General features: G+C 44.8%; 3 long non-coding RNA genes across 13 annotated transcripts in view; 1 reads left to right on the plus strand and 2 right to left on the minus strand.

The window, feature by feature from the left end:
• Positions 1–3,029: 3,029 nt before the first annotated feature.
• Positions 3,030–3,438, minus strand: LOC135401242 (uncharacterized). Its single transcript, XR_010424762.1, has 2 exons — positions 3,392–3,438; positions 3,030–3,323 (listed from the first exon to the last, which is right to left on the minus strand). It is a non-coding gene; the product is annotated as an uncharacterized LOC135401242 (long non-coding RNA).
• Positions 3,431–4,295, minus strand: LOC135401235 (uncharacterized). Its single transcript, XR_010424761.1, has 3 exons — positions 3,786–4,295; positions 3,585–3,715; positions 3,431–3,448 (listed from the first exon to the last, which is right to left on the minus strand). It is a non-coding gene; the product is annotated as an uncharacterized LOC135401235 (long non-coding RNA).
• Positions 4,296–6,125: 1,830 nt separating this feature from the next.
• LOC135378421 (uncharacterized) overlaps positions 6,126–27,049 on the plus strand; it is a 42,442-nt gene continuing 21,518 nt past the window's right edge. For 6 of the 11 annotated variants that reach the window (XR_010418384.1, XR_010418385.1, XR_010418375.1 and 3 more), the window contains exons 1-3: positions 6,571–6,824; positions 18,758–18,851; positions 22,887–23,079. This is a non-coding gene — a long non-coding RNA (uncharacterized LOC135378421). The other 5 variants (XR_010418380.1, XR_010418378.1, XR_010418381.1 and 2 more) reach the window with 5 other exon arrangements.

Below are 27,049 nucleotides of genomic sequence, written 5' to 3' on the forward strand. Positions count from 1 at the left end.
ATTTCAAGCTTCCCAATCACATCCAGCTAGCGTGCTTTCGTGCCTAAGATCACCGCTTTTCACGACGACGCTGCGAGGCGACCCGGGTTCGCATCCCAGTATGCTCTCGGGTGATTTCCCTGGCTTTTTTTTTTTTTCTCAGACGGCTGCGAACGCAAATGTCTGCACATTTCCCTGTGAAGTTGATCTAGGACGCATTGGCCCACAATGGCCCAGAAAGATCGCTCGGAAATAAAGCTAACTTAACCAGACATGCACTGACGGAACCAGGCAACCCAATAACATTAGCCCCGGTAGGAAGGCGAGTGCGCGGTGGAGAGGGAAGTTAGAGCGGGAACACCTGCCGCGCGGGAGGGTGTACTGTCCTTGTGTTTTGTGCATAGCTCACCATATTTGATGTAACGGAGGGAGGTCACATCCGGGCCCGATCACGCGCACTTTAAAGTCCCTCCTTGTCGTTAGAATGCATTGAAAACTTCCAGAGTAAAAGCTGTGCGAAATTAAGACAGATGTCTCATTCCAGAGGTAATGGAAACAAAAGTGCCTCGAGGAGGCAGCAGATACCGATTGTTTTGTGTCACTTTTTCACTGTGCAAGCGCCTCAAGTGAGCGGACATCTGCTCTGGTAATTACACGGACGATCACACAACTGCTTAGGGAGGGCACTAATTTCCGGATGCTTACTTCCCATTCAGCATTGCCACCAGTAAGCAGAATAAATGGGAACTGTAAAAGAAAAGCAATACTCGTTCCATCTTCGTTCCGGAAGCTGTAATGAATATTTTCACTGAAGGTCACGGTAACACGGAAGTTGATTACGACACAGAACGCGCATGTAATCATCATATCTGCAAGCTCTTCACGCGATGCAATTAATTTCCACCGGCTCACAGCAGCACGACCCTTTCTAGCGACGCGCGTAATATATTAGAAACTTTCTCTCGGATTTCATAATTCCCTTTGTAATCCTGAAGCTTTTTATACTTATTGTTTTCACCTACTTATCGAACCAAATAGTATTTTAACGCTATGACAGTGGAAGTTCATCTGTACGAAAGGGATTCGGAAAACATTAGGCATCATAGTATACGTGCAAAACGCACGATAATTAGGTGCAGAGACTAAAATAGGATCAGTGTAGCGTTACAAAAAACGAAGGTATATGTATGTAAATTTGTTTTTTAACGCTTTGACATAGTTCACCTTTGTTGCTTCAACTGTGTAACGCTTAAAGCTTCTGCTGACACTGGGGTCAAAGTGACGGGCATAATGCCGGCATCCACCGACGCTGCTGACAGGAATGGGAGTGTGGAACAAAGCAATTAATTAATCAAAGTAAGCCTTCGGACGCGTTTTGATATATGCCGCGAATACCGACTCTGACGTCACTGTCTCATTAATTAGTGCTAACAATAGAGGTGGCGCGACGGTACTTTCTTTCAGGGCTTAATTATCGATACAATTAGTGGCGCTTCCGCTTTCGTGCATTCCGTATTTTGTTTCCTCGCTTTTGCAAATCATTCCTTGTTTGTGAAAGTGTCCGAGCCTGTGTTCGCTCTCGAATGACAACAGAGGTGCCGACCACTTATCTCTATGTATAATGGCTGGATCGCGCATGTGAGAGGGGCTCGTGGGGGACAGGCGTGCATTCGGGCCGCCATGTTGGAGGGCCCACTTGCGCCGGCTGCTCCCATAGGAAACAATAGGAAGCGATTTGATTTGAAGTATTTATTGGCGGTTTAAACAGGCATGACATGCCCTTTAGTTTAAAGGAAATTTTAAAAAAAATACGGACAGCCCCGCTTAAACTAAATGCAGACGACAGAATGCGTTGGGTCAACCAATATGGCGGCCGGTGACCACGCTGTGGAGCACCCTATGCGCGATCCAGCCTATACTGTAGAGATCAGTGGTGCTGACGGACGATAACGATGTAATGGATGGCGTAGCAGAAAGAAGGTCCAAACACAACTGTGAAATTTGAACACTTGGCACTTTGCATGGTAGGGCGGACTCATCGGGACGGAACGGGATGTGGGGCCGGATTCACAAAGAGCTCGCGCGACGGAATCTGTCGTAACTCCGTCGTACGGGAAAGTTACGACTAAGTATATATTCACGAAGGGCGCGCGTCGCAAAATCTTCGCAGCTTACGGCGGAATCCTGCAAGAGCTCCCGAGCAGTCTTACGAAGAAAGATGGCGGCGTTATTTGGCAGCGGTGGATTTGGAGACGGGAAACAAAGACTCCCTAATACGCGCCAACGCATTGCACTTTGCCACAGAACCTTCGAGACCATCCCAGACAGAACCTTCGAGACCAAGTGACATTGAGGCACTTTTTTTGCTTGGTAACCTTCAACAAACGCTTCAACTTTGTGCTCCGTAAAATCGGGTCGCAGGGTTTTTCAAACATCCCCTACACCCCGCTAAAACACCCCCAACACCCCTCCAAATTGTCTCCAAGAAAGGCAAAAGAAGCCATAAAAGCTGCAAAACTGAGTGCCACACACCGTTTACAAAACACCCTCACCCACCACCTCCCCGAGACGAACATACTGGGAATATATTTGCTGTATCAACGAACGCGTTTCGCCTGTGATTGCATGGCATCCATTATGGCTAAGGCCGAGAGCACGTGCAGTAACAAAACATTTGGGGACGAACAACTTCGTCTTCTTCTAATGGGACGAGTCTTATTGGTGCGATCACAAATTTTCGTCATCGTTACCATAGCGAAAACATAGTCTCACACCCTTTGGCTGTTTCTCTCCGAGGTGCACGTGACAGGAAACGAGCAACTTCCTCTTCCTCGTCAAAGGGGGTGCCCTCTCCACCACGATAGCTTTGTGAATCGCGCTTACGACGCCGTCGTACGCGCGTCGCAGGCTACGACGTCTTAGCGCATCTTAGCGTAACTTACGATCGCGTTTGTGAATCCGACCCCAGACCCTTTAGACAGACATACATTGCATTTATCCACTTCTCAACTATTCGTGATGCTGTTGATATTGACACCGAAAACCTAAGCAAGATCTTGAAGAGGCACGTTTAAACAAAGCCGAACCAAAGTTAACATTATCTCCTGAAATTTCGTCAAAGAATTGCAAGATGTATGGTGGACATGGTTCTCAACCAAATCGAAAACTGTAAGCAACATTGCATAGTTGGGAAGTCCAGAGTAAAACTTCACTGCAGCAGAGTCATTCTGAAAATACGCTTGTGTCATTTCTCGTATGTGCCATATGTGCCTTCAGCTTGTAGACCTCGTGGTTTAACCTTCGGATTTCTTCTTCAAGTCGGAGAATATCAGCCATGGAGATATCTGCAAAAATGTGAACAGGTCCTGTCAGTTATCTAGCAATGAATTGCTACGCACAACTTGAAACTTACCCGATGCAATTGCCTTGTCATGTGAAAGCGCATCCTGCAGTTGCCCGTCTTCATCATCTGCAAATGGGTGATCCACCGAAATGTCTAAATCAAAATTTCACATCATTTAAGTCACCAAAGCATATCCTTTTGCAAATTATCTGGATTAAAGTACTTAACATGTTAGTAAGTTTAATGGTAAGATGACCACTACCTCAACTGAGTCCACACTCTGATGCTTCTGTGTATGTACCAGCACTGTCAGCCACAGGCACATTTTTGAGTTCTGTGAGGTGCCTTGCAACTCCTGCCTGGCATGCTGCCCTATTCTTGCGCCTACTGTATCTACATGAAATCGCAATGACACAGTATGAGATATGCATGAAGACAGACACAATGAGCAAGTACCAGGTACCTGTCTAAATTACAGTGCAGTCACTTGTTGTGACCAAGCTGGACGCTTGGTGCCCAGTACGGGTTGTTGACATCGTACAGAAGTGGTGGTTCACCTGAAACTGGCCTAGTTATGTTCTTCTAAACTCTAGCTGTCGCTGCCGCTCATATCAGGTAAAGACTGAATACTTTTGCACGTAATGCGAAGCATACCAGATCAAAACATCAGCTCACCAGATATGAAGTGTTTGCTACAAATTCTGTAATGGGTGGCACTTGCTTGCATGTCTTTTCGGTTGATGCGTGAGAGCCACTCGTCGCTCCTCCTCTTCTGCAACATTTTCGTCATCGTCATTTTGCAAATATTCGTTTACCAGCGACGTCTCACGTGAATCCTCGTCTTCCTCTTCTCTCTTCCTCTTTTTCTTGCGGAAACTTCTCTCGTTACAACCGTAAATAGCGCAGTTTACCATAGCGTCGCGTACAAAAACAAATACCACGAGGACACAGTTCAGCCTGCTGCAGAAGCGTGACCACCAGTGGGCGGGACAACATGTGCATGACGTCATTGCGTGACGTGCAGTGACGTGACATGCTCGGAAGCTCCTCCCACTGATGGTCACTTTTCGTGCTAGCGGCATTGCAAGATGACAAACTGCGCTATTTTTCGATGCGACAACCATAGTTTTCATAAAAGAACATGTGAGAACGACAATGACGAAGCGCCTTTGGGATAAAAGAAGGCGGACGCGTCCGGATTTCAACACTAGAATGCTAGATAAGCATGGCAGCTGCGCCGAAAAAGTGACCACCACAAGGGAGGCCAAACGGGTTCGCTTGACGTCATGTGAAAACACCCTATACTATTCGCGAAAAACGCAAGCTCATATATCTCGGTGACTGTCGACTTCGCGGGTACAATTAAATTCGCGAATTTTTTGGCGGTCTCGAAAAACGCGAAAAATCATGCCGGGCAAAAAACAAACAAATAAAAAACACACTTTTAGAGTAACTAACAAGTCACATTCAGCACAAGATTACGACCATTATTTTCGAGACGGATGCAGCCCTTGTAGCTGCTGTAGCACACTTTACCTTGGTAGCGCGGCTATTTGTTTCCGTGGTGGATTCGGAACGCCAGAGTATGCACATAAACACATCTAAGTGGTTAAAAACTTCAACTCATTTGTGTGTACATACCACCAAGAAGTGAAGGACAATCACTTGAAGGCATAGATTGAGAAGTTACTCGTCAAAAAGAGCTCGTTACAAGTTAAGTTACCGTGTGCAAAATGTAGCTAAGTTAATAACGAAGTTCTTCAGAAAAAAGTTCTTCTTGAAATGGAACTCGCAGTTACTTAGTTACTTAAAAAAAAGAACGAGTTACTTCCAAGTTACTTCGGACACAAAATAGCATTACGCAGGTGCAGCGCGCGTGAGCAGTTGAGTTAGACCTTGAGTTGCCTGCGGAGGAGTGCACTTAGACACGTTTTCGTTTATGTCCAACAATAGACATCTCCCTGTTTGTAAACAAATGACGTCATAGTGTTCGACAGCGCCACAAATTTGGTAGAATTGAACTACGCTCGAAGCTAGAGGTGAACAAGGTCGCGCCCGAAAGTCACGGTCTTGAGGAGATTACGATATGGTCCCTGAAAGGGACGCGACTCTCGGTTCTGCTTTTCTTTCAATGGGAGGCAGCGAACAAGTGCCCGTTCGTGGAACCCAGCCCTCTCCTTCCGATTTGTTTCAGTTTCAGTCTGTCTACCAATGTCATGATGACGTTTCTCTAGTAGAGGTCTATTCGAACGCATTGCATCTTACTCCCCGTGGGCGCACAATGGTTCAGCTTTATTTCAATGGCAGCGGTTCTTACTTCCTCAATAAAATACTGTCATTGATTGAATATCACGTTTTATGGCAAAAAATGCCATGAAGGAACCGGAGAGAAAGCAAGAAAATATGTGGACTATGTGGACGTGAGTGAAAAGCGAGTTAAAAGTAACTTGGAACTTAACTTAAGTTACTTTGGCAAAGTTACCTGAAAAAGGAATGAGTTCCTCTGAAAGTTACCACGGCGCAAAAGTACCGAGTTAAGTTACAAGTTACCAAAAAAAGGAACTTAGCTACAGTAACGAGTTACTTGCAACGAGTTACCTCGAACTCTGCTTGAAGGAACTCGACCCAGTGAAACGGCGACGTTCTCAGCGCGGTATCTTTCGGTTTCGCTGTTACACAAATTAGCCGGTGGCGGTGGTGGCGGTGCGCTTGCTTGTCTACGTGTACGCTGTTAGCCTAGTACAACAAGACTAGCCAAAGCCAAGCCCTCCTTCCATAAACAAGAATCCAAGAATCTGTGTGCGCCGCTGTGCGGAAAAGCGGAAAACATGGCGGGAAAGTTGTGCTACCGTAGTTGTGCAGCTGTGTTACAGAAAACTTGTACGTATTGTACAGGGTGTATGCTATAAAAGGTCAGTGACATTTTCGCGCGTGACACTATATCTATTTGAGAGACGGACTTGTGCTGCCATACAGTGAATCACTTATGCCAGAGAAACCTACGAAAAAATTGTGGTTACCATTCACTGCGTAATAAAGTAAACACGGCCACGGAAACTTTCGTCTTCATGTGTTTCCTATGCGCAATACCGATGGATGGAGGTGAAAGTTTGCATGGTCATATTTATTTTGTTACACAATGCTAGGTAACCACAATCGTTTCGTAGGTTCCTCTAGCATAAATGATTCACTTTCAGGCAGAGAAAGTCTTTTCGTGATAGAGGTATAGCATCAAGGAGGTATCACTTTTTGCACGAAAATGTGACTGACCTTTTATAGTATACACCCTGTATTTTGAAGTCATTTTGTATACTGTTTGATGCTACACTAGTTACACGGGCAATGTTGCTGAAACTGTCTCACTTGAGGTCTACGACATGTACGTCTTTTTGCTTCCAAAGGTGCAAGCTCGCATTAGCCTGAGTCTGGGCACACAGATGGACGACAGGAACACACGACTCGCTTTCTTCTTGCATTGTTTCACGGATGCCAATTAGTCACGGTGAGGAGGATTGGACCCGTATATATGTATTATAGAACTGAAAGCAAAGGCTGACAGCTACGCATCCTAAGCGTTATGCATGCAAGCCCTGCTTTCCGTTTGTTCAGTGTTGATGCGCATTTATATTTGTTTTTCTCTTCGTTGAAATGTGTAAATTATGTAAAAAGTACACATTTGACATTTATTTGACATTATACACATTTGAATCTTTCTTTTCAAGTGTTTGTTTTATACTTCACAGTCAGAAAATATAGGTAACAGTGTTTGAAAATCAAAATGTGTCAGCTTAGGCTACACAACAAAATCAAGCCACCGTGTCCCTAAAATTGCCATTTGCCCGAGAACTTGGTTGTTCTCGTGATTTCTCTTTAGTGAATCAGCGATAAAACTTGGGCGGATGGTATAACACCATAAAAAATTTAAACCCCCAGTGTTGGGGTTCATGGTTGTGGACAGTGATGGGAAGTAGTTAACTACATCTAGTTAAACTACTGCATAGTAGTTAAAAAGTTATTGGAAGCTATCTCTGGGAATGTAATTATAACTAGTAGTTAAACTACATTTTTCTGTACTTAACTACAGCAGTTAGGTTACTGCGGGCTACAACTACTTCGCATTTTATGACCTCTTCTCCAACCTGCTTCGGAGCTCTTCCCAAGATTGTTTAGGATGGGCAAAATAAAATTTTCTGCTTTGCGCGTCACATATAAGAAACCAACAGCATGGTTAACTGGAGAAAAGGTGGAGTCTCTTTTATCTGGAGCAAAGGTCTACGTGAGCCGTACTTGCGGGATGGTTTGCACTTGCTGTTTCTCGACACTCTCTACAAATTTCTAATTTACATCTCGGGTCGTCACTAAAAAAACTTGAAAATGTAACCATACATAAAAAAACTTAATCATATGAGGCAATATAAATGCCTCTAATTAAGTGGAAAAAAAAAGTGATTAAAACACAGGGCTGCGAATAATCCAGCAGTCCTGCTTCATGTAGAGCGCATCGTCCTGTTTAAACGGTCAGTGTACTTTAGACTGGACAGTGGACACCCTGTATAGCAACGCGCACAAAACGCCGAGGTAGTTAAAAATGTAGTTAAACAGCGTCTGCAGTAGTTACAAAATAACTATTGGTGCTATGTAGTTACACTAATAGTTAAACCACAATTTCAAGAGGTAGTTGTAGTTAAACTACGAAAAAGTAGTTGCTGCCCTGTAGTAAAGATGACCTTCTGTGAAGCAACTATGCCACAGCAGACCAAAGGCACGCACGCCATCACAAACAGTTGCATCTGATCCAAACAGATCAGCGACACGTAGGGGTCATTTCGTTTTTCATCCTTTTTCTTACTTTTGTAGCACGGTGCCTTGATGAAGTATACACCTTGCCTGCATATAATAATGTTTCTTTGTTTGTTTGTTTTTCGTTACAAACAAACGAATGAACAAATTAACTCACTGTTCTTAGTGTAAAGCACCCCAAATATGCTCCTGTCAAAATCTGATCCAGGTGAGTAACCCGAACACAAAATCTGAATTCTCCGAATAGTGAACATGCAGGCTGCGAGCCAAATACTATCTTCACTCCCCTTGTGTACAAACTGCTCAATGTAAAAGCTGTAACTTCTGAAATTTCGCTGTGACAAGCCAAACCACGCCTTGCTTTCTTCCGAAAGTTTTGGCATCTTGGATAGATCGGTCACCCATCCAGCCACGAGGAACATTTCCACAGACATGACGAAAACAAAAAGAAAAAAAGAGGCACTTATATCATGCGGTGAGCATAAATCGCGTATGCCATTCTTGCCGCCCGTAGGCGTGTGCGTGTGTCTGATGCGCTCAGTCTCCCGTAACATGGCGGCCGCAGCTGCTCACGGCCGCTAGGTGGCAGTATTTCGAAACCGGTCTATTCGCATATGGCATCCTACTCCTGGGAACGAGTCCTACCGGAAGTCGCGTGTACGCTAGTAATGAATTACGTTGTTATTCATAAATTTCCAAGTAAGGTTAGGTTGGCAGAAGCCATAGCGAAACAACTGCATCAGCTGCACTTCCGTCTAAGCTTCGCTCCCAGTGCTAAATCTGAGTGTGTCCAATGTGAGATATGTGTCTTGCTCCCAGGCCTCTGTGAGCAGCGAGCTCCTTTCACCATCACCACCACCACTACCTTTGTATAGCACAAGGAAGCCTGCTGTTCACACTCTGTGCATAAACAAAACGTACAATTTAATAATTAACAAATTGTCAACTACAATATCTCTGCGGTACCCACACGCACATATATTTTTAGAGATCTGACCGCATTGTGTTTCAAAATTCCCAATCAAATTGCCCTTGAGTGACAGATGACAGGGTGTCTACCAACCTGGAAAACAGGGAATTATCGGGGAATTTTGATGTGACTGGAAAGGTCAGGGGATTGTCAGGGAATTTGCCAGAAAGGCAGCTGAAGTCAGGGAAAAGAGCAGACAATATATATCGCTATAGTGGTTGTGTGTAGAGGACACGTGGTACAAAGTGAGGATTCATCATGACTGAACAGCACACAAACAAGATTGGTACCACGGAACGACACGAGCAAATTCTGACTTGTTACGATTTGTTCTGAGACTTAGATGTCAGCGCTTTTCTGTGTCGTTCTGAGGTCATAGTCTCGCTTGTGTGCTTGTCCCAGACTCCTCAGAATAACATAGCATGCATAGAAATTGGAGGAGTACTGTATTTTGATTATTTGTAGGCTAGTTTCACGTCAGTTCAGGCAGGGAGGTCCCATCGACCTCCTGGATTTTCATTATTTTTTGTTACATTTAGAAGCTCATTGTACACGATGATCAACGGCGGTAAAATGAATAATTTCTACCGAATAAACTTCAGTGCAAGAAAATCTAAAACATCAGGCCCTGAATTCGAGTGTTTAAGTTTTGCCGTGTTTGCACACGTATATCTCCTGGGTTTTAAAAGATATTGTAGTGAAATTTTTTAGTGCTTTGGTATGCCTACAGGCCAGCAGTCCGAGCGCAAATTTTGGCCCGCAGGTGCACCACACTGTGCAACGAGAAATGGTGAACTGCCCTCTCACGCAGTTTTGTTCCAACTTCGACGTGTGATTTCTCTGGCTGTAGATGTCCCTCAATACCATGCTTGGTATCAGTTCACTTAGCTTTTAATGCTCTTTCATATGATATATCTATCATGCGTGTACCTCATACTGGTACCTGCTGAAACCAGAGTTCAAGGTAACTCGTTACATGTAACTTGTTACTGTAACCGAGTTCATTTTTTTCGGTAACTTGTAACTTAACTCTGTACTTTTGCGCCGTGGTAACTTTCGGAGGAACTCGCTCCTTTTTCAGGTAACTTTGCCAAAGTAACTTAAGTTCCAAGTTACTTTTAACTCGCTTTTCACTCATGTCCACATATTTTCTTGCTTGGACTCCGGTTCCTTCATAGCATTTCTTGACATAAAACGTGATATTCAATCAATGACAGTATTTTATTTAGGAAGTGAGAACCGCTGCTATTGAAATGAAGCTGAACCATTGTGCGCCCACAGGGAGTAAGATGCAAAGCGTTCGAATAGACCTCTACCACAGAAACGTCATCATGATATTGCTAGACAGACTGAAACCAAAACGAATCGGAAGGAGAGGGCTGGGTTCCACGAATAGGCACTTGTTCGCTGCCTCCCATTGCAAGAAAAGTAGCACCGAGGGTCGCGTCCTTTAAGGGACCCTATCGTAATCCTCTCAAGACCGTGGCTTTCAGGCATGACCTTGTTCACCTCTAGCTGCGAGCGTAGTGCAATTCTACCAAATTTTGGCGCTGTAGAACACTATGACGTCATTTGTTTACAAACAGGAAGAAGTCTATTGTTGGACATAAACGAAAACGATCTAAGCGTGTTGCACTCCTCCGCAGGCAACTCAAGGTCTAACTCAACTGCTCATGCGGCAGCACATGCGTAATGCTATTTTGTGTCCGAAGTAACTTGGAAGTAACTCGTTCTTTTTTTTAAGTATCTCAGTAACTGCGAGTTACATTTCAGGCTGAAGAACTTCGTTATTAACTTAGTTACATTTTGCACACGGTAACGAGTTCTTTTTGACGGGTAACTTCTCAATCTATGGCTGAAACAGGCAAATGTCTAGGCATATTTCGAAAAAACAAGGATTTTGCACGTTCGTTTCTGAAAAAGGCCCTTTTTGATTTCATTTATATTTTTCCATGGCATGACTCGATGTTAGACCTTTCACCTGACTTAAAAAAATTCTGCTTCAAAAGGCCTACACTGGCGATTAGCGTGTTAAAAATGCGTCACTACTCTGCGCACGTACGTGTCGGAGCCCGGCTGTCAGTACCGCGGGATGGTGTATATCTGTCAATGTTGTACAAGAAAAAGAGACAACTTTGTGTAATCAAAAGTGGTAGTTTATGTCGATATATTTACGAGACTGCGAAAGCAGAAGCAGTGTTTCGTAATCACAGCGACAAATGATTTCACTCAGTTTCTATGAAAACGTCACTTTTCTGCATTCACTGTCCACGGTACGAGCTATGGGATGTTTCTCGGCCTCCACTTTCCGATATCCTGCTTTGCCACACATGCGAACCATGTATGCAACTTTGACGCTGTATCAATTTACCCATTCCCTTTTCTTTTGCATTCTATAAGGAGCCACGTCCTCAGCGCATAGGTGGAGTAAATGGACGCTCTTTAGCTGATTTGGCAAGCACGTTGTCACATCTTGTGACCCTAGGATGACGCCTTGCTCGGGTGAACGTAAGTTAGGTGTCGTGGCATGGTCACATGCATATTTGCCGAAGCCTGTTCCTGTGAACAGCCATGCTGCGCTTGCAAAAGTAGATTTGGAGAGCTCATAGAGTCTATGCAGATTTTTAAGAAGGCTCGCCGCTCCGTCTGACACATAAATCATTAGCTGCAAGAGGAACGTTCTTGTCAAGCCACCCTTCGGTAGTGATGGAAGGTAACAGTGACTGTACTGAATTATAATACAAGTCTTCGCTCACCACACCAAAACTGTACGTTTCCATGCCAGCTGTTACCACACATGTCAATATGGAAGTCTGTGTGGCACGTACGCTTGTATTTCGCTAGGCATAGCTACTGTCCAGTTTTCAGCGAAATCGAAGTGCATTTTGTGTGTCTTGGAAGATGGATTAGTATTTTTCTCCCATATGGCTTTGCTCTGAATGTCTCTAATGTAATTATGACAAATGTGAGAAACCGCCCATTTCGTTAGCTCTGAGAGATGTACTGCTGCAACTTCAGCACAGAACACGCATTTTGTGCTGAAAGCCCTCTGCATAACTATCGTGAAATGAAGCAAAGCAAGCTTCGTAGGAACTTGCGGGGACCCTGGAAAAAGCAACTCCTAACTCAATACTTATTTGTACAGTATGCGTATCACCGTGTACGCAGCTTGCAAGAGTGAGGTTTCACCTTCGCTGACCATGTAGTCATTGAAATACGGCTTTACGGCAAAGTAAGATTTCATTCAGATGCCTTGTGCGAAATAACGAACTCCCAGGCGTGGATTGCTTCTTCAGCAGGATGTCAAAAGTTTGCCGACGAATAGCTCAGGTAAGGCTAAGGCCAGACAGCATTGCCCAAACAAAACACGCATGTACAGGAAGCCCGCCGTCGCGTGGTGCCACCAGGCGGGCTCGTACATGTATGCACGCAGAGTAGGGCCGCGTTTTAACGTGCTAATTGTCAGTGTACACCTCTTGATGCAGAATGTTTTTATATCAGATGAAAGGTCTAACATCGGGCCATGTCCTGGCAAATTATAAATGAAATCGAAAGGGGCCTTTTCGCGAAGCGGACGTGCAAAATCCTTGTTTTTTCGAAATGTGCCTAAACATTTGCCTGTTTCAGCAGATACCTGTAGCAGTTATACACACGATTGATATATCAGACGAAAGAGCATTAAAAGCTGAGTGAGCTGACACCAAGTATGGTAATGAGGGACATCTACAGCCAGAGAAATCACACGTTGAAATTGGAACAAAACTGTGTAAGAGAGCATGTTTGCCATTTTTTATAGCACAGGGTGTTGTACCTGCGACAAAATTTCAGCTCGGACTACTGGCCTGTAGGCATACTAACGCATAAACAAATTTCACTACAATATCTTTTAAAACTCCGGAGATAAACACATCCAAACATGGCTAAACTGAAAGAAACACTCGAATTCAGGGCCAGATTTTCTTGTTTTTTTTTGCACAAAAAGTATTCAGTAGGAATTATTCATTTTACCACTGTTGATCATCATGTACGATGATCTTCTAAATATAAAAAAATAATGAAAATCCAGGAGATGGATGGGACCTCCCTGCCTGAACTGACGTGAAACCGGCCTGTGGCATTTGGGTTCTGCTCTATGACGTGGCGTTCCCTCCTTCACTGCTGAGAACTCAGTCCCTCCCCATTGCTCATGCAGCTGTATATTGTAGTTTTATGCGTCATCATAGTGTGACTCTGCTTTGCCTACAGGGATCTGTTTCTTGATTAAAACAAAATTGGCAGAACAAAACAGAACAAAATAACAACTAATAAAATGGAGCCCAGAAGAAGTAAAGTAAAGTTAAGGCAGAGAGTTGGGCAAGTCGGTACATAACTACATAAAAACAGTGCAGCCTTTTCGGTTTTGCCCCCTTTGGGAAGTAAAGCTTCAGTTGCTAGTCAACGCTCTGTGTGTGCACTTGTTTCTTCTTTGTGTCCCGTCTCTGCGCTGTTTTTACGTAGTAAGGTAAAGGTTAATGCTGCAAGATATTCCAGGGTTTTTATACATGTCTGCTCATTGTCATGTCAGCATCAATATTTTAGATCTGAATTCACATGGAAAGATGAGTTACGTAATCATGGTGGTTGCAGCAGTGGTTTGTTAATTGTTTCCAAACTGTTGCTTTCTTTTCTGTGGTACAGGATCAACAGATCCTGTACCACTGAAAACAAACAACATCTGTGGGTAATTCCATTTTAAATCGACCGAGGTCCGCTGATGACATTTTTTGATTTCAGTGAAAAAAATATATGTTGTAAATGACCTTCAGTGAAGACGAAAGCAGGTTTCCGGAGCTTCCTACGATCAACCAGTCTATAGATGGAGAAGGGGTAAGGTGGCGCCGTCTTCGCGACGTAATTTTTTCTCGTGACTTTGCAGCCTTACTGATGCCACTTGATTCGCGTCACAGCCCCAATAGCTAGCGTACGTAAAGTATGGGCACTCTAGTATACCTGTACGGAGTAGAAAACGGTGTCACTTTAAAGGGACGCTGAAGAAAAATGCCAAAGTCCGCAGATATGACAAAAATTGCACGTTTTCTAGCGCTCATTGCTCCTCGACGGCAAGTCACATATTCATAAATGAAGTATGCTTTTAATGTGAAATCTTTCCTCTGTCGTTCAATATATAGAAAACCATTCTAACGCGTTTTGTTGCCGAAAGAGATGTCAGTAAATTTAGGTGAGAGCAGAAAATTGCCGATGTTTAGTATGGCATACCTCAGCTCCTGCAATACTTATTCCAATACTGTTTCGGTTACTTAAAGGCCAACGTATTCCCAAAGTCCAGCTGCAAAAATATGTTGCACTATTTTAGTAGGGTGAACGCAGCGAATTTTTCTCTGTGCCCAGGCCTCGCCGTTGCGTACTTCACTCCGACTCCACTTTCGAGTGGTGCGCCATTGTGCGTTTCCTATTTCACAGGGCCTTCGATCTCCCGCCGATGACACTTAGTTGTGGACATGTCCACGTCGGCATTCTTATTTACGTGCAGCCCTTTTATATGCCATTGCGAGACCAACAGATGGTGTCTGCCTATTATGCCGCAGCAACTGAGTGTCGGAATACTGACTCGCGATATGTAGCCGAGTATAAGAACAACTTTTTCAACAGTTTTGTTAGTACTGCACAAGGTGTGTGCTTAAAAAAATTCTGTACTGGGAAGTGCTACCAAGTGGCTCATTGCTGGAGGTGCTGTCTTTATTACAGCTGCAAAAAAAGTAACAAAAAACTGTCCGGCTATATTGCATAGGTAGCATATGCATCCCCTGAGCCCCTTCATTATTTGGTCAATAAAGAGGAAGGTTGCACCACTCCAGACAAGGCGAACCCTTGTCGTGAGAACGCGTCGTTCATTCTTTTTTATAATATATGTCACAAATAGATGTCACGATAATTTCCATCGCAGAAAGGCATGATACCTATGCAATGTGTTACTTCTTTTTGCGGCTGTAATAAAGACGGCACCTCCAGCAGTCAGCCACTCGCAGCGCTTCCCAAATTTAAATTTAATTAAAAAATTCACACCTTGTGCAGCATTGACAAAACTGTTTCAAAAGTTGTTGCTATACTCAGCTACATAACATCAGTCAGTACACTCAGTCACTGCGGTATAATAGACAGACGCCATCAGTTGGTCTCGCAACGGCATATAAAAGGGTTGCACGTAAATAAGAATGCCGGCGTGGACGTGTCCACAACTAAGTGTCATCGGCGGGAATCAGTGCAACATCAAAGAGACTGAAGGCCCTGTGAAACGGGAAACGCGCGATGCTCGTGACACTCAAAAGTGTAGTCGGAGTGATCGCCGCAACGGCGAGACCTGGGCATAGAGAAAAATTCGCTGCGTTCACCCTACTAAAATAGTGTAACATATTTTTGCAGCTGGATTTAGGGGATAGGTTGGCCTTTCAGTAACCGCAAAATTATTGGAATAAGTATTGCAGGGGCTGAGGTCTGCCATACCAAACATCGGCAATTTTCTGCTCTCACCTAACTTTACTGACATCTCTTTCAGCAACGAAACGGGTTAGTATGGTTTTCTATATATTGAACGATAGAGGAAAGATTGCACATTCAAAGCATCCTTCAGTTATGGATATGTGACTTGCCGTTGAGGAGCTATGAGCGCTAGAAAACTTGCGACTTTTGTCATATCTGCTGACTTTGGCATTTTTTCTTCAACGTCCCTTTAAACTGACACTGTTTTCACTCCTTACAGGTATACTAGAGTGCCCAGACTTTACGTGTGCTAGCTATAAGGGCTGTGACGCGAATGAAGTGTCATCAGTAAGGCTGCAAAGTCACGAGAAAAAATTACGTCGCGAAGACGGGGCCACCTTACCCCATCTCTATCTGTTGACTGGTTGATCATAGGAAGCCCCGGGAACCTGCTTTCGTCTTCACTTAAGGTCACTTACAACATATATTTTTTTCACTGAAATAAAAAATGCCATCGGCAGACCTTGGTCGATTTAAAATGGAATTACCCCTGTGACAACATCTGTGTAGCAACATCTGTGATATCTGCTGAATTAACCCAGATAATTATTTTCTCAGTTTTCAACAAAAATGAGGGTAGAGGTGGTATATCCTCTTCCGTCTGAATCAGTAACTGGTATCCTCCTGAGGAAGTGCAACGTGAGGTATTTTATGAAAGCAAGCCTGTGTTTCTTACAGGTGGCTCTAATGGGGCCGTGAAATTTCTGAGTACCCTGTAAAACTGTTCTTTCCCGAAACGGTTCTGCCTTTCAAGAAACTCGTACACTGGATATTTTTCTTAATGGTTGAAAATTGCCTCTCTGTGTTGCTCCTTCTTGGCTATTACATAGGTGGATCTCGGTGCTTCCTTGCATTGGGCTTATGCATGAATCGTGTATAGAAGCATCGTGCCAAATCATTGGCTACCTTATGGTGGGCAATGGATGCTGGTGATGTAATGCACAGCAGTGACAGGATCAAGCTTCTCCATAGAGCCCTGCATGGGCCCGACTCAGCCCGCGTGCTGTGCCGGGCTTGTTATTAGCTGTGTGCTCCGAGCCGACAACATACGCCAACACCGTTCGCTGGGCTGACAAAAGATACCAGCAAGGTGGCCCCGGCCGAAAACATGTTTTTGAGAGTCAGACTCGACCGGGTCATGCAGCTAATTCCACACAATGGAGGACTATTAGGTCATATCATAGTTCATATTAGTGCATCTGTCATTCCTGTGCCTATATTTGCAAAAACAAGCAAAGGACACTGCATTATGTGTATCATTTGACCCTCTATAACATTCTCAAGGCCACTTCACATTGCTCCTGACTCCTCACATATTTCACAAATACGTTTGCAAAGCTTGGTGAGAGAGGTAGGGATTGGGATAAGGAGCTTGTTGACATCCTCTATCTCCACAAGAACTTCGTAGTGTAACGATAATGCGCTTTCCCGCGTGCGTACTTGATTTAATTTGGTCTCATGCTGTTGTGGTGTTAAACCGGAAGTTATTGTATGTTTGTGGTGGTGCCTTCACTTCTTATAAATTTACTTATTAATTTGTTTGATAAATGCTTGAAACGTGTACGTAACAGCTGGGAATACTAGGCCAGCATTTACTCGCTGAATCACCGGGCCGGGCCAGGACGCATAAAAACTCGGGCTCTGGCTGGGCCGGGCCATTTTTCGATGCTCCCGGGCCAGGTCGGGTCCAGAAATGTCGGTCCGTGCAGGGCTCTACTTTTCCACGACATTCCAATCGCCGCTTCTCATGCTGCATTCTCAGGTGCTTCAGATTCATATAACTTGGGCACTTTGCTTAAATTCTCTTGTGAGCAGTGATGTCAAGCAGCTGGTGTTCTTGCGGTAACATTTGTAGACATCCACATTTTTGCTTGAATGCTCAGCATGCCGAAATTTCTGGCTGCTGTGTTCTAGGATAATGGAAGAGCTCAGAAAAAATTTCAGGAAGTGTAGAAGTTACGATAACAAGCCCTGGGACGCACATTACCAGAAAAAGTAGGAGCACTGCGTACACAAGAGCCTTCAGTGTCACTGACCCCAAAAGCCTCTTCCATTAGCTACCAGTGTGCAACGCCATTTCATCCATCCATTGGGGAGGTGTGCTCGTTTCCTCTATCTGTTCACCGACATATAAGCTATTAATTAATGAATATAGCATATACAGCCGTTCTGGGGCCCTATTCTCGCCAAAAGTAATCTTCCAGATTACTTGCATGTCACACTTGTTGTCGCATTCAGATGTCCAGTGACAATGATGGTTATCCAGAGGCAGCTTGCAGAGAAAGTATTCAGCTGGACACTTTTGATGAGAATAGGGCTCCTATTGTCTTGCCTTTCCCACTGCTTGACACTAGTGGATGGCAGCTTTCACTGCTGGAATGAGAGGCTGTAGGTTTGGTACTTGAATTGAACAGATTTTGTCAGTGCTTCTTAGTTAGTCCATCATTCATTGCACAGTTGACCCCTATTTTTCCAGATCCCACACTGTGTGGACGAGAAAGAGGGGGACCAATTTTGGTCCAAGGAATTTGCTGTTCCCTTTCAAATCTGGACAACAATTTCAAAGAAACAAATTTACTCATCCAGTGCTGAGCTAGAGGCGATGTGTGTCATACATATACTATTTTGTCAAGCAAAAGTGACACTCCTGTGGAATTGTTTTTCTCCCATTGTACCCACATAACATGCATTGACCAGTACATTGTGCTGCAGATGATCCACTGAGTGATGAAGACTGTTCAGATTATGTGCCTGCTCTCGCATTTCATTTGTCGGGATCCTCCACTATTAGGACACGTTTGCTAGAAATGGCCAATGCCTGATATATGATGACCGACTCATAATGTTTCTGACCTTTGCAGTTTTGAAATGCCGGATACCATAGAACAAAGTCAAGTATTTCAGACAGGAGAAGGATGTTTCTAAAACTCATGGTTATTAATATATACTCGCCAGCTTCATCGAATTTCTTGTAAAACATATTTAATCCCATATTTCATCATAAATATGGTAGTATGCAATGTGGTGTATCATAGTATGGTGGTAGTTCTGTTTTCTTCTATAAGCAGCAGTCAACATGATCAAACAGTCATGTCTAGATGATAACGTGTCTGTTTCATTTTACACAGTAGCGACCACCTCATCACAGTGTCAGCCACGTTGTGACATATCCAGCTCACCAAAAATAATGGCTACAGTGATATATGGCAGAAGATACTGCAGGTTAGTTTCAGAATCGCATCACAAGTGTTCTATTGGTAGTTTGCAGGTGTGTACTTGAAATTATGCTTTGACTTGTGAATGCATGTTTTTATGCTGAGTTCTGTTTAGCATGGGTGGTGGGCATGTTGTGGTTAAAGGGGGAGTGCATAGCATGTGTTTCACACATTTTTGTGTTTGTTGCATAATTTCGTTGAGTATTTCATGGAATTTCTTTTTACTTGTTAGGTATGGACAATGGAAAGCTAGTAATTCTAAAACATGCAGTTTGCTTTCCGAATACCGGGTCATTAACCTTTGCCGTTCATTAAACTGTTTGGTATTATACCAGTGGGCAGTGCATGTTATGTGATGTTTGTTGGTATGAATGAATTTTTGAGCAAAATGGTGCTTGTATATTAGCGATTTCAATCACATGTTCATTGCACGACAGCTACGATAGGCATATAAACTAGAGCTGACCGAATAGCAAAATTTTCATTGCGCATCAAATACGAATAGATCAGACACACTGCGAATATGTTTAAAATATATTTTTGCAGTTGCGAATCGAATGGAATAGTTGTTGATGGTAGTTTGAATATTTGGAATAGCTAATTCTTGTCTCAGTATGTCCATCAGTAAACAGCTAGTGCTCATCCATGGCATTTTCTGTCAGAATATAAAGAAAAAGTTTAAAAAAAGCTCCTCTATTTGAGGCTTTGACATGTGCATTATGCTGTCAGGATAAATCATGTTGGCAGTGGGAGCCCGAGTATCCAAAGGAATCTGCAGCAATGCATATTCTCTAGTTTCAAAACTACATCAGCTTAAAAACTATACTGGTGTGAATATTTTCCACCATTGCTGAATACAGTTGTACAAGACGTGAATATGTTTATTGGGAGCTGCAGTGTACATTGTACATTAGGGACTACAATAATACGAGGGTGGTTCCATAAGTTTCCGGCCCGACCAACTTTTAATAGTCATAGAGACGAAACAAGTGTATCACTTTTCGACATAGTCACCCTTAGCTTTGATGGACTTTTGACACCTTTCAACCAGCATTCTTATACCCTTGAAAAAATAGTCAGAAGTTTTGTCCGCAAAGTGCTGGAAAACTGCCTCTCGCACCTCACTATCGTTTTGAAATCTCCGTCCTCTGAGATCCCTCTTCAAGTTTGAGAACAGGAAGTAGTCACTCGGTGTCAAGTCTGGACTGTAGGGTGGGTGGTGGATTTCTTCGAAGCCGCACTCCTTCAGTGCAGCCTTGGCAACAGAAGCCGTGTGGACAGAGGCATTGTCCTGGACCAACCGGACACCTCGACTCAACCTGCCGCGCCTCTTTTCCTTGATGGCGTCTCGCAGTCGGTGCAGGAGTGAAGCATAATAAGTCGCATTCACTGTGGTGTTCCTCTCTTTGAAGTCGATGAGGAGGATCCCGTGACAATCCCAAAATATTGTTGCCATGATCTTCTTTGTGGATTGTGTGACCTTGGCTTTTCTTGGGGGTGCTTCTCCTGGTTTGTGCCATTCCATCGACTCTTTTTTCGAAAGGGGATCATAGTAGAGCACCATAGTCTCATCCCCTGTGACAATTGACTTCAATATTTCTTCTTCGTTTTCTTGACAGAGCTCCAAAATCTCTTTGGCACAGACGACGCGCTGTTGCTTTTGAACTGACGAGAGAAGTCGTGGCACCCATCTCGCACCGACCTTTTTCATGTGGAGACCCTCGCCGATGATGAGAAAAACGGTTGTTTTGGAAAGCCCCAGCCTTTCTGAGATTTCCTTCACCTTCAGACGCCTGTCGCTCAGCACTTGCTCCTCAACAAGAGACAAATTTTCTTGTGTCGCCACTTCCACTGGACGACCATCGCGTGGATCATCTTCAATGGACACTCGCCCCAGTCGAAACTGCTTATCCCAGTCTTTTACCATTGTGTACGACGGAGAGGCTGTACACGTTGTCCAGTCACGCTTTAATTTCTTTAGGCGAAAGTCCTTCTTTTGTCAAGAATTTTATCACAGCGCGGTACTTGATTTTTTCCATTTTAACTGAAGAGTCCACCCTGGCTGTTTGAAATGCCGCTCTCCAACCGACAAAAGCATGGAGAGGGTTGAGGGTGGTGCTCCGGCCCTCCAACAGATGGCGCCACGCATCCTTAATCGCATTTTCAAATTCGTGCTCATTTTCTACCTCGGGCTGGAAACTTATGGAACCACCCTCGTACGTAGTGGAGATACACACTCACATATACTGGGTGTCTCACGTGACGTGCCAAAAAATTATATTTAAAAATCTACACGTCGGAAAATTATGGGGTCAACGGTATTCTCCTTCAGAGAGTTTTTTCCATCGTGTGAGGACACTTTCATGAATTTTTCGCCATGAGAAATTTAATTTTCCGAATTAAAGTCCGGAAATTGCCTAGTAAACCTAACATTTTTTCAATAGATTCTGGAAGCACGGGTCGAGTTTAGCCCACCACGGAAAATTTTATTTCGTGGTACAAAAGTAAGGAGCGGTAAAAAATTGGTAAAATATCCCATTTCGGGCTGCGCATCCCGTCAAAGCGCTCCGGGAAGCGACGCATGAAAAACAGTCGCCCCGCCCCTTTAATTCCACTCTCAACGCCCTCTTCTTATCAGCGACAGGTTCACTTTGTGATTGCATTCATCTTCTTTTGTTGTTCTACTCTTCGCTTTTTTTTATCCTTTGCTTTAGTAATACAGCTCGCCATCCTGCATGATATGAAGGGCCGATTGCGAAGGGATGAGGCTACTGTTTTTTATGCGTCTCTACCCGGAGCGCTCTGGCAGGATGCGAAAGGCAAGTGCCAATTTGCGAGGCCCGAAATGGGATATTATCCCAATTTTTTACCGCTCCTGACTTTTGTGCCACGAAATAAATTTTTCCGTGGTTTGCTAAACCCGCCCTGTGCTTCCCCAATCTGTCGAAAAAATGTTAGGTTGACTAGGCAATTTCCGGACTTTAATTCGGAAAATTAAATTTCTCATGGTGAAAAATTCATAAAAGTGTCCTCACACGATGGCAAAAACTCTCTGAAGGCGAATACCGTTGACCCCATAATTTTCCGACGTGTAGATTTTTAAATATAATTTTTTGACATGTTACGTGAGACCACGTGTATGTAGCAGAACTGTGCTTGCAGACTTAGATAGGAATGCATCACAAGCACTATAAGTTGTCATGCAGGAAAGCAAGCTGCTGTACATAACGTGGGCTGAGTGAAGTTCTTTGTAAAGTAACATATTTCCCGACACAGAGAAACGCTCACTTGATGCTGGGAGGATGGCTGCAAGTCGATTGCAATCATCCGTGCAACTTTAGCTTTAGCGTCTAGTGCCTCTTTCCTTCGTGCAGGAGTCTATCTTTGGGCTGCATCATGTCAGTTATCTTTCTTTGTGTCTTTGCACTCTTCTTTCTCCTTCTCATAAATGTTGAGAGCCGATCTTGACCGCTTCAATGGTTAACGAGACACAACATTGAGCTCGTCAGCGTGTGTAGTGCTGCGGCACATGTTTTACATGTTCCGGTGGTTTTGGAGTAGTCACAGTACATTTATGTGGCACTTCTCCTTTCTGATGGTGGCTTGTCAAGCATCCCCTCGTCCTCCATATGAACGACACTGTGGCAGCGCAAGACTTCCGTATTGAATGCACGCACCCACCATGCTGATGATGGTGATGTCGACCGAGGCGAAACGCGCCAACGGAGTGTGCAGCACAGGAACTATATTCAGGAAATATTCGAAGATTATTCGAAAATATTGAATAGACAAAATTTGTTACAAATACCATTCAAATAATCTATTCGATTCGTTTTCGAAATTTTGAATGTTCGCCCAGCTCTAATATAAACCACTAGATGTATACTTTGAATCAAACTCACCTGACTCAGTGAAGTGCAGTTTGCATCCAACACATACCAAAAGATTATTCACATGCAGTGTGTGTACCCTGATATGGATAGAAACATGTAGACTCTTGTAGTTAGAACATATGATTGCTGACATAACTTTTGTGCGCCAGCTGTGGTTGTGCCAAAGAAGGGGCCATTCAGATCAGGATCTGCTACTGGAAACCTGTCGGAAACTGCAGGAGCAGCGTGCAGTGCTACACACAGAAAATATGAGGAAAGCTGTGGTAGACCTCTGCTCACAATCTCATGAAGAAAAGCTCAAGCTCATGAAACTTCAACTGCAGTACTGGACATCATCAAGAGGTATGTGCTGAAAAGATGGCAGATGTATCCATCTTTGCCACATGATGACACACATCAGATTCACATCTTGAGAAAGATTCTATGCACCCTTTAAGCATATAGAACATGTGTGTAAGGCAGCAAGTCTAACAAGCTGTCATGTCAACCGTACCAACAATACTGTCCTCCAGGGAGTGACTTCTCATCATGCTAGTGGACGGACAGTTGGGAGTCGACATGTATCGGTGGTCTTTGGTGCAAATTTACATAAACATATTTATTTGCAATCTTACGCAATCAATACAATGCAGTTATTCGCATGTGTTTGCATACTTGCTGCCGAAGCTGCGTATGTAACACGTAGCCCACGTATCAGTAACTGTATCACGTAGCAGTAAATATCGTAGCAGCAGACGCCATAGAGGAACGAAGAACTTTGCTGCTTTCAAAATTACGCCTCTCGATTTGGACTTACGTTTTCACTGTGTGATGTGTTTTCTTCTGGTGGTGTTGACGTTCTCAAAGCCGCACAAACAAACATCGACAATAAAAATATGTAAATATTGTACGTTGAAGGAATATATCGGCAGTGTAGGCAGTAATCTGCTGCATGCTACATCTGCTGTCTTGGCCCCTGATTGGTTACTGGGTCGATGACAAGTAGTGATGTCAGTGTACAGTCGAACCTCGTTAATTCGAACTCCACGGGAACCGTACTTTTGCTCGAATAAAGCGGAGTTCGACCTAGCGGGAGGCCCACTGAATAACGGCAGTAAGTGCAGGGTGAGCGCAAATCACGTCAGATGCGTTGCAGCCTGCGAGGCTAAGCCTTGCGAGTGTGCTCTTCGCTTACGTTCCTTGATGTTCTGTCATGCAGCGCAGTTCACATTAAATCCTCAAAGCCATAAAATCGGCAGAGAAGAGATGAGAATTCACCAAGAGAATAATTCACAGAAGAGATAACATACCTTTACATCACAAAGTAATTGTTATCTGTGTCTACACGCGCTTCCTGAAACGCGATTCAGTCAACGTGGTTTACAGCTTCTGTAAAAGTTTGAGAGCAGCGTCCGCGTTTTCCTCGCTGGAAAAGTAGCGCCGTGTCACATCTAGTGCCAATGCTACTTCCACTCGGTATCGACACCGGCTCACTGGTTTGTTCAGCCAATTAATCATCACTGTCTGTAGCAGGGTCTTCAGGCTCAGTCCGGTCGGAGCGCACAGACTCGACGATATTAGCGTCAGTTAACGGCCCAGATGTGTCCTCGCCTTCGCCCGCTTTGACATAACTTTCGAAGGTAACTCCCTCCGGCACGTTGAAACAAGCTTCACCATGAGGCGGTTGTCGTAATCGGAAGAAATCTGTTCCACGCTCGCAGTGTCCTCCAAGGGTGCGCAGAAACCGCACTTTCGAAAGCAATTGGCGATAGTTTCAGGTTTCACGGTCTTCCACGAGCTTGCCAGAATATGGACCGCTCCCACGAGATACACGTCATATGGCCTGGAACTTCTTCGCGATTTCGGTCTTACCGTATTTACTCGAATCTAGGCCGGCCTCGATTCTAAGCCGACCCCCGAAAATCGACATGCCTAAAAAAAATTAAAACTGTCCCCTAATGTAAGCCGACGGATACGTGAATCAAAACTATTTATTTACATCTATGTACATGCCGCTGTATGTTTAGTCCCTATCGTCGTCGTCGCTGCTCAGCTCCTTATCGCTTTCTTCTTCCCACAACGCACAGTCTTCGCTGCCGTCCAGCACATTCGAAATTGCACACTTTCGAAACGAGCGCACGATAAGTTCAGCCGGGATGTCGTCCCACGCAGCGGCGATCCAGCTCGCTACCTGCCCTAGCGACGCACGCTTTATCCGACCCGTTGGTGTTAACTGGTGGTCCTGCTCGCAAAGCCAGTCCGTATAATACTTGCGGAGCCTGTCCTTAAATGGCTTATTGATGGCCACATCCAATGGTTGCAGCTGGCTGGTCATGCCTCCCGGAATGACGGCGACATCGGACCCTCCCGCCGATAGTGCGTCCTTTACGTTGTCTGTGAGGTGTCCACGGTAGGAGTCGAGGACCAGGAGGGACTCCCGGCACAGCAGAGCACCTGGTCGCCGCTGCCAGACCAGCCTTACCCATTCTTCCACCATTGTGCTTGTCATCCAGCCGTTCTCTTGGACGCGCACAATCACGTTCTTCGGGAAGACCTCTTTGGGCATGGTCTTCCGCTTGAACACGATGTATGCGGGGAGCTTATGTCCGTCGGCGGTACAGCCGAGCATCACTGTTGACCGTTGCTTCTCGTATCCCGCTGACCGCAGCTTCACCTCTTTCGCCCCTTTTTCGTTCACAGTGTACGCCATCGGCATATCAAAATAAACTGGGGTTTGATCGGCGTTGCCGATCTGTCCCAAAAGGTAGCCTTTCTCCTGCCGTTTGATTATGTAGCGTTGGAACTGGACCAATTTCTCCTCAAAGTCCACTGGCAACTTTTGACAAACGGACGTTCGTCTTCGCAAACTGAAGCCAAACCTCTTCATGAAGCGCTGCAGCCAACCCCTGCTGGCCTTAAACACGGTCCTCGAGACGCCATGTGCCTTCGCCACCTCTCTTGCTTTTCCTTGGATTATTTCCGTCGTAACTGGAAGTCCGGCTGCCCTCTGTTTCCTAATGAAGTCTGCCACCTCTGTTTCCACTTCATGATGACGACCGGCCCGTGGTCCCGTGAACGCCATTCTTGCTGCCCGACAGCTGAACAGTTGATCACGCTGCTTCCTCCAGCGACGCACGTTCTTCTCGTCTACGCCGAAATCCCTTTGCGCTTGAAAATTCGACGACTTCTCCGCCGCTAGCACAACCTTCCGCTTAAACGCGGCTGTGTAATGGCATCGCGTACTCGGGGCCATAGCCAGAACAGTCCAAGGCGAGAAGTTGTCGCAGACAGTCACCACGTTTCGAAACCACGCCACAGATGCAATGAAAACAAAGTCACGTGCGCCCCGCGCGTCTCAGGTAGGCGGCGGCGGCGATGCGTATGACGCGTGATGACGATGGCACTACGGAGGAGCCAAATCCTCGTATCTAAGCCGACCCCCCAAAACCGTGCCCGCTTTTTCCGAAAAAACTGTCGGCCTAGATTCGAGTAAATACGGTAGATATCACGCCGCGTTCCACCTCTCGCAGAATTTGTACCTTGGTCTCCAGGTCTTTTGCTGACGAATTGTTCCCCGTTTTCGCCATGGTGCCGGTGATGGTGACGAAAAGGTGCGTTGGCAAAAAAAATCTTCATGTCCACAAGGTCATGCATGAAAGGAACCGACTGCCGCTGGCGCACACTGTGGGCACAATTCACGGGGTCGACGGTGGTGGCAAGGCGAGAAAGAGCGAACAGAGAAAGAGGGAAGGAGGGAGCCCAAGGAGATTATGCCGATTGCGTGTCCCCTGCCTTTCAGTTTGGCTGCCGTAAGGAGGTCAGTGCCTATGGAACACGTGGAAAAAGGGTTGATGCGTCATGGGCAGCACTTGCGGGTCAGGGTCAGCGTTCAGGAGGTGGTGGGAGTTGGAGATGGGGCAGGCCACATGGGAAAATATCGGTTCAAATTAGCCATCGTGTCCGTTCACCAGTTCGAATTGTAGGAAGTTTTTCGCCATTCCATTGGAATGCATAGGTGTTGGACGGGACCTATGTACAAGTTCGAATTATCCAGAATTTCGAAATAAGCGATTTCGAATTAACGAGGTTCGACTGTATAAGCGGCCTCATATGGCCAGTGTGACCAGCTACCGCGAGTTGTGTTTGTCGTTCATGTTGAAAGTCTTGTTTTGTGAAACAAGCCAAGCATCAAACACTCTTCCAAGGCATGTTTTGTGTCGTCAGTGTGACCACTCGATTATGAATAGTACACAAAATATGTTTGCATGCACGTTAAATGTGTTTTGAGTGTTTGTATAACCAGTGTGATTGCGGCCTAAGATATGTGGAACAC

The sequence above is a fragment of the Ornithodoros turicata genome, chromosome 1 (genome assembly GCF_037126465.1).
Source record: "Ornithodoros turicata isolate Travis chromosome 1, ASM3712646v1, whole genome shotgun sequence".
Taxonomy (NCBI): domain Eukaryota; kingdom Metazoa; phylum Arthropoda; class Arachnida; order Ixodida; family Argasidae; genus Ornithodoros; species Ornithodoros turicata.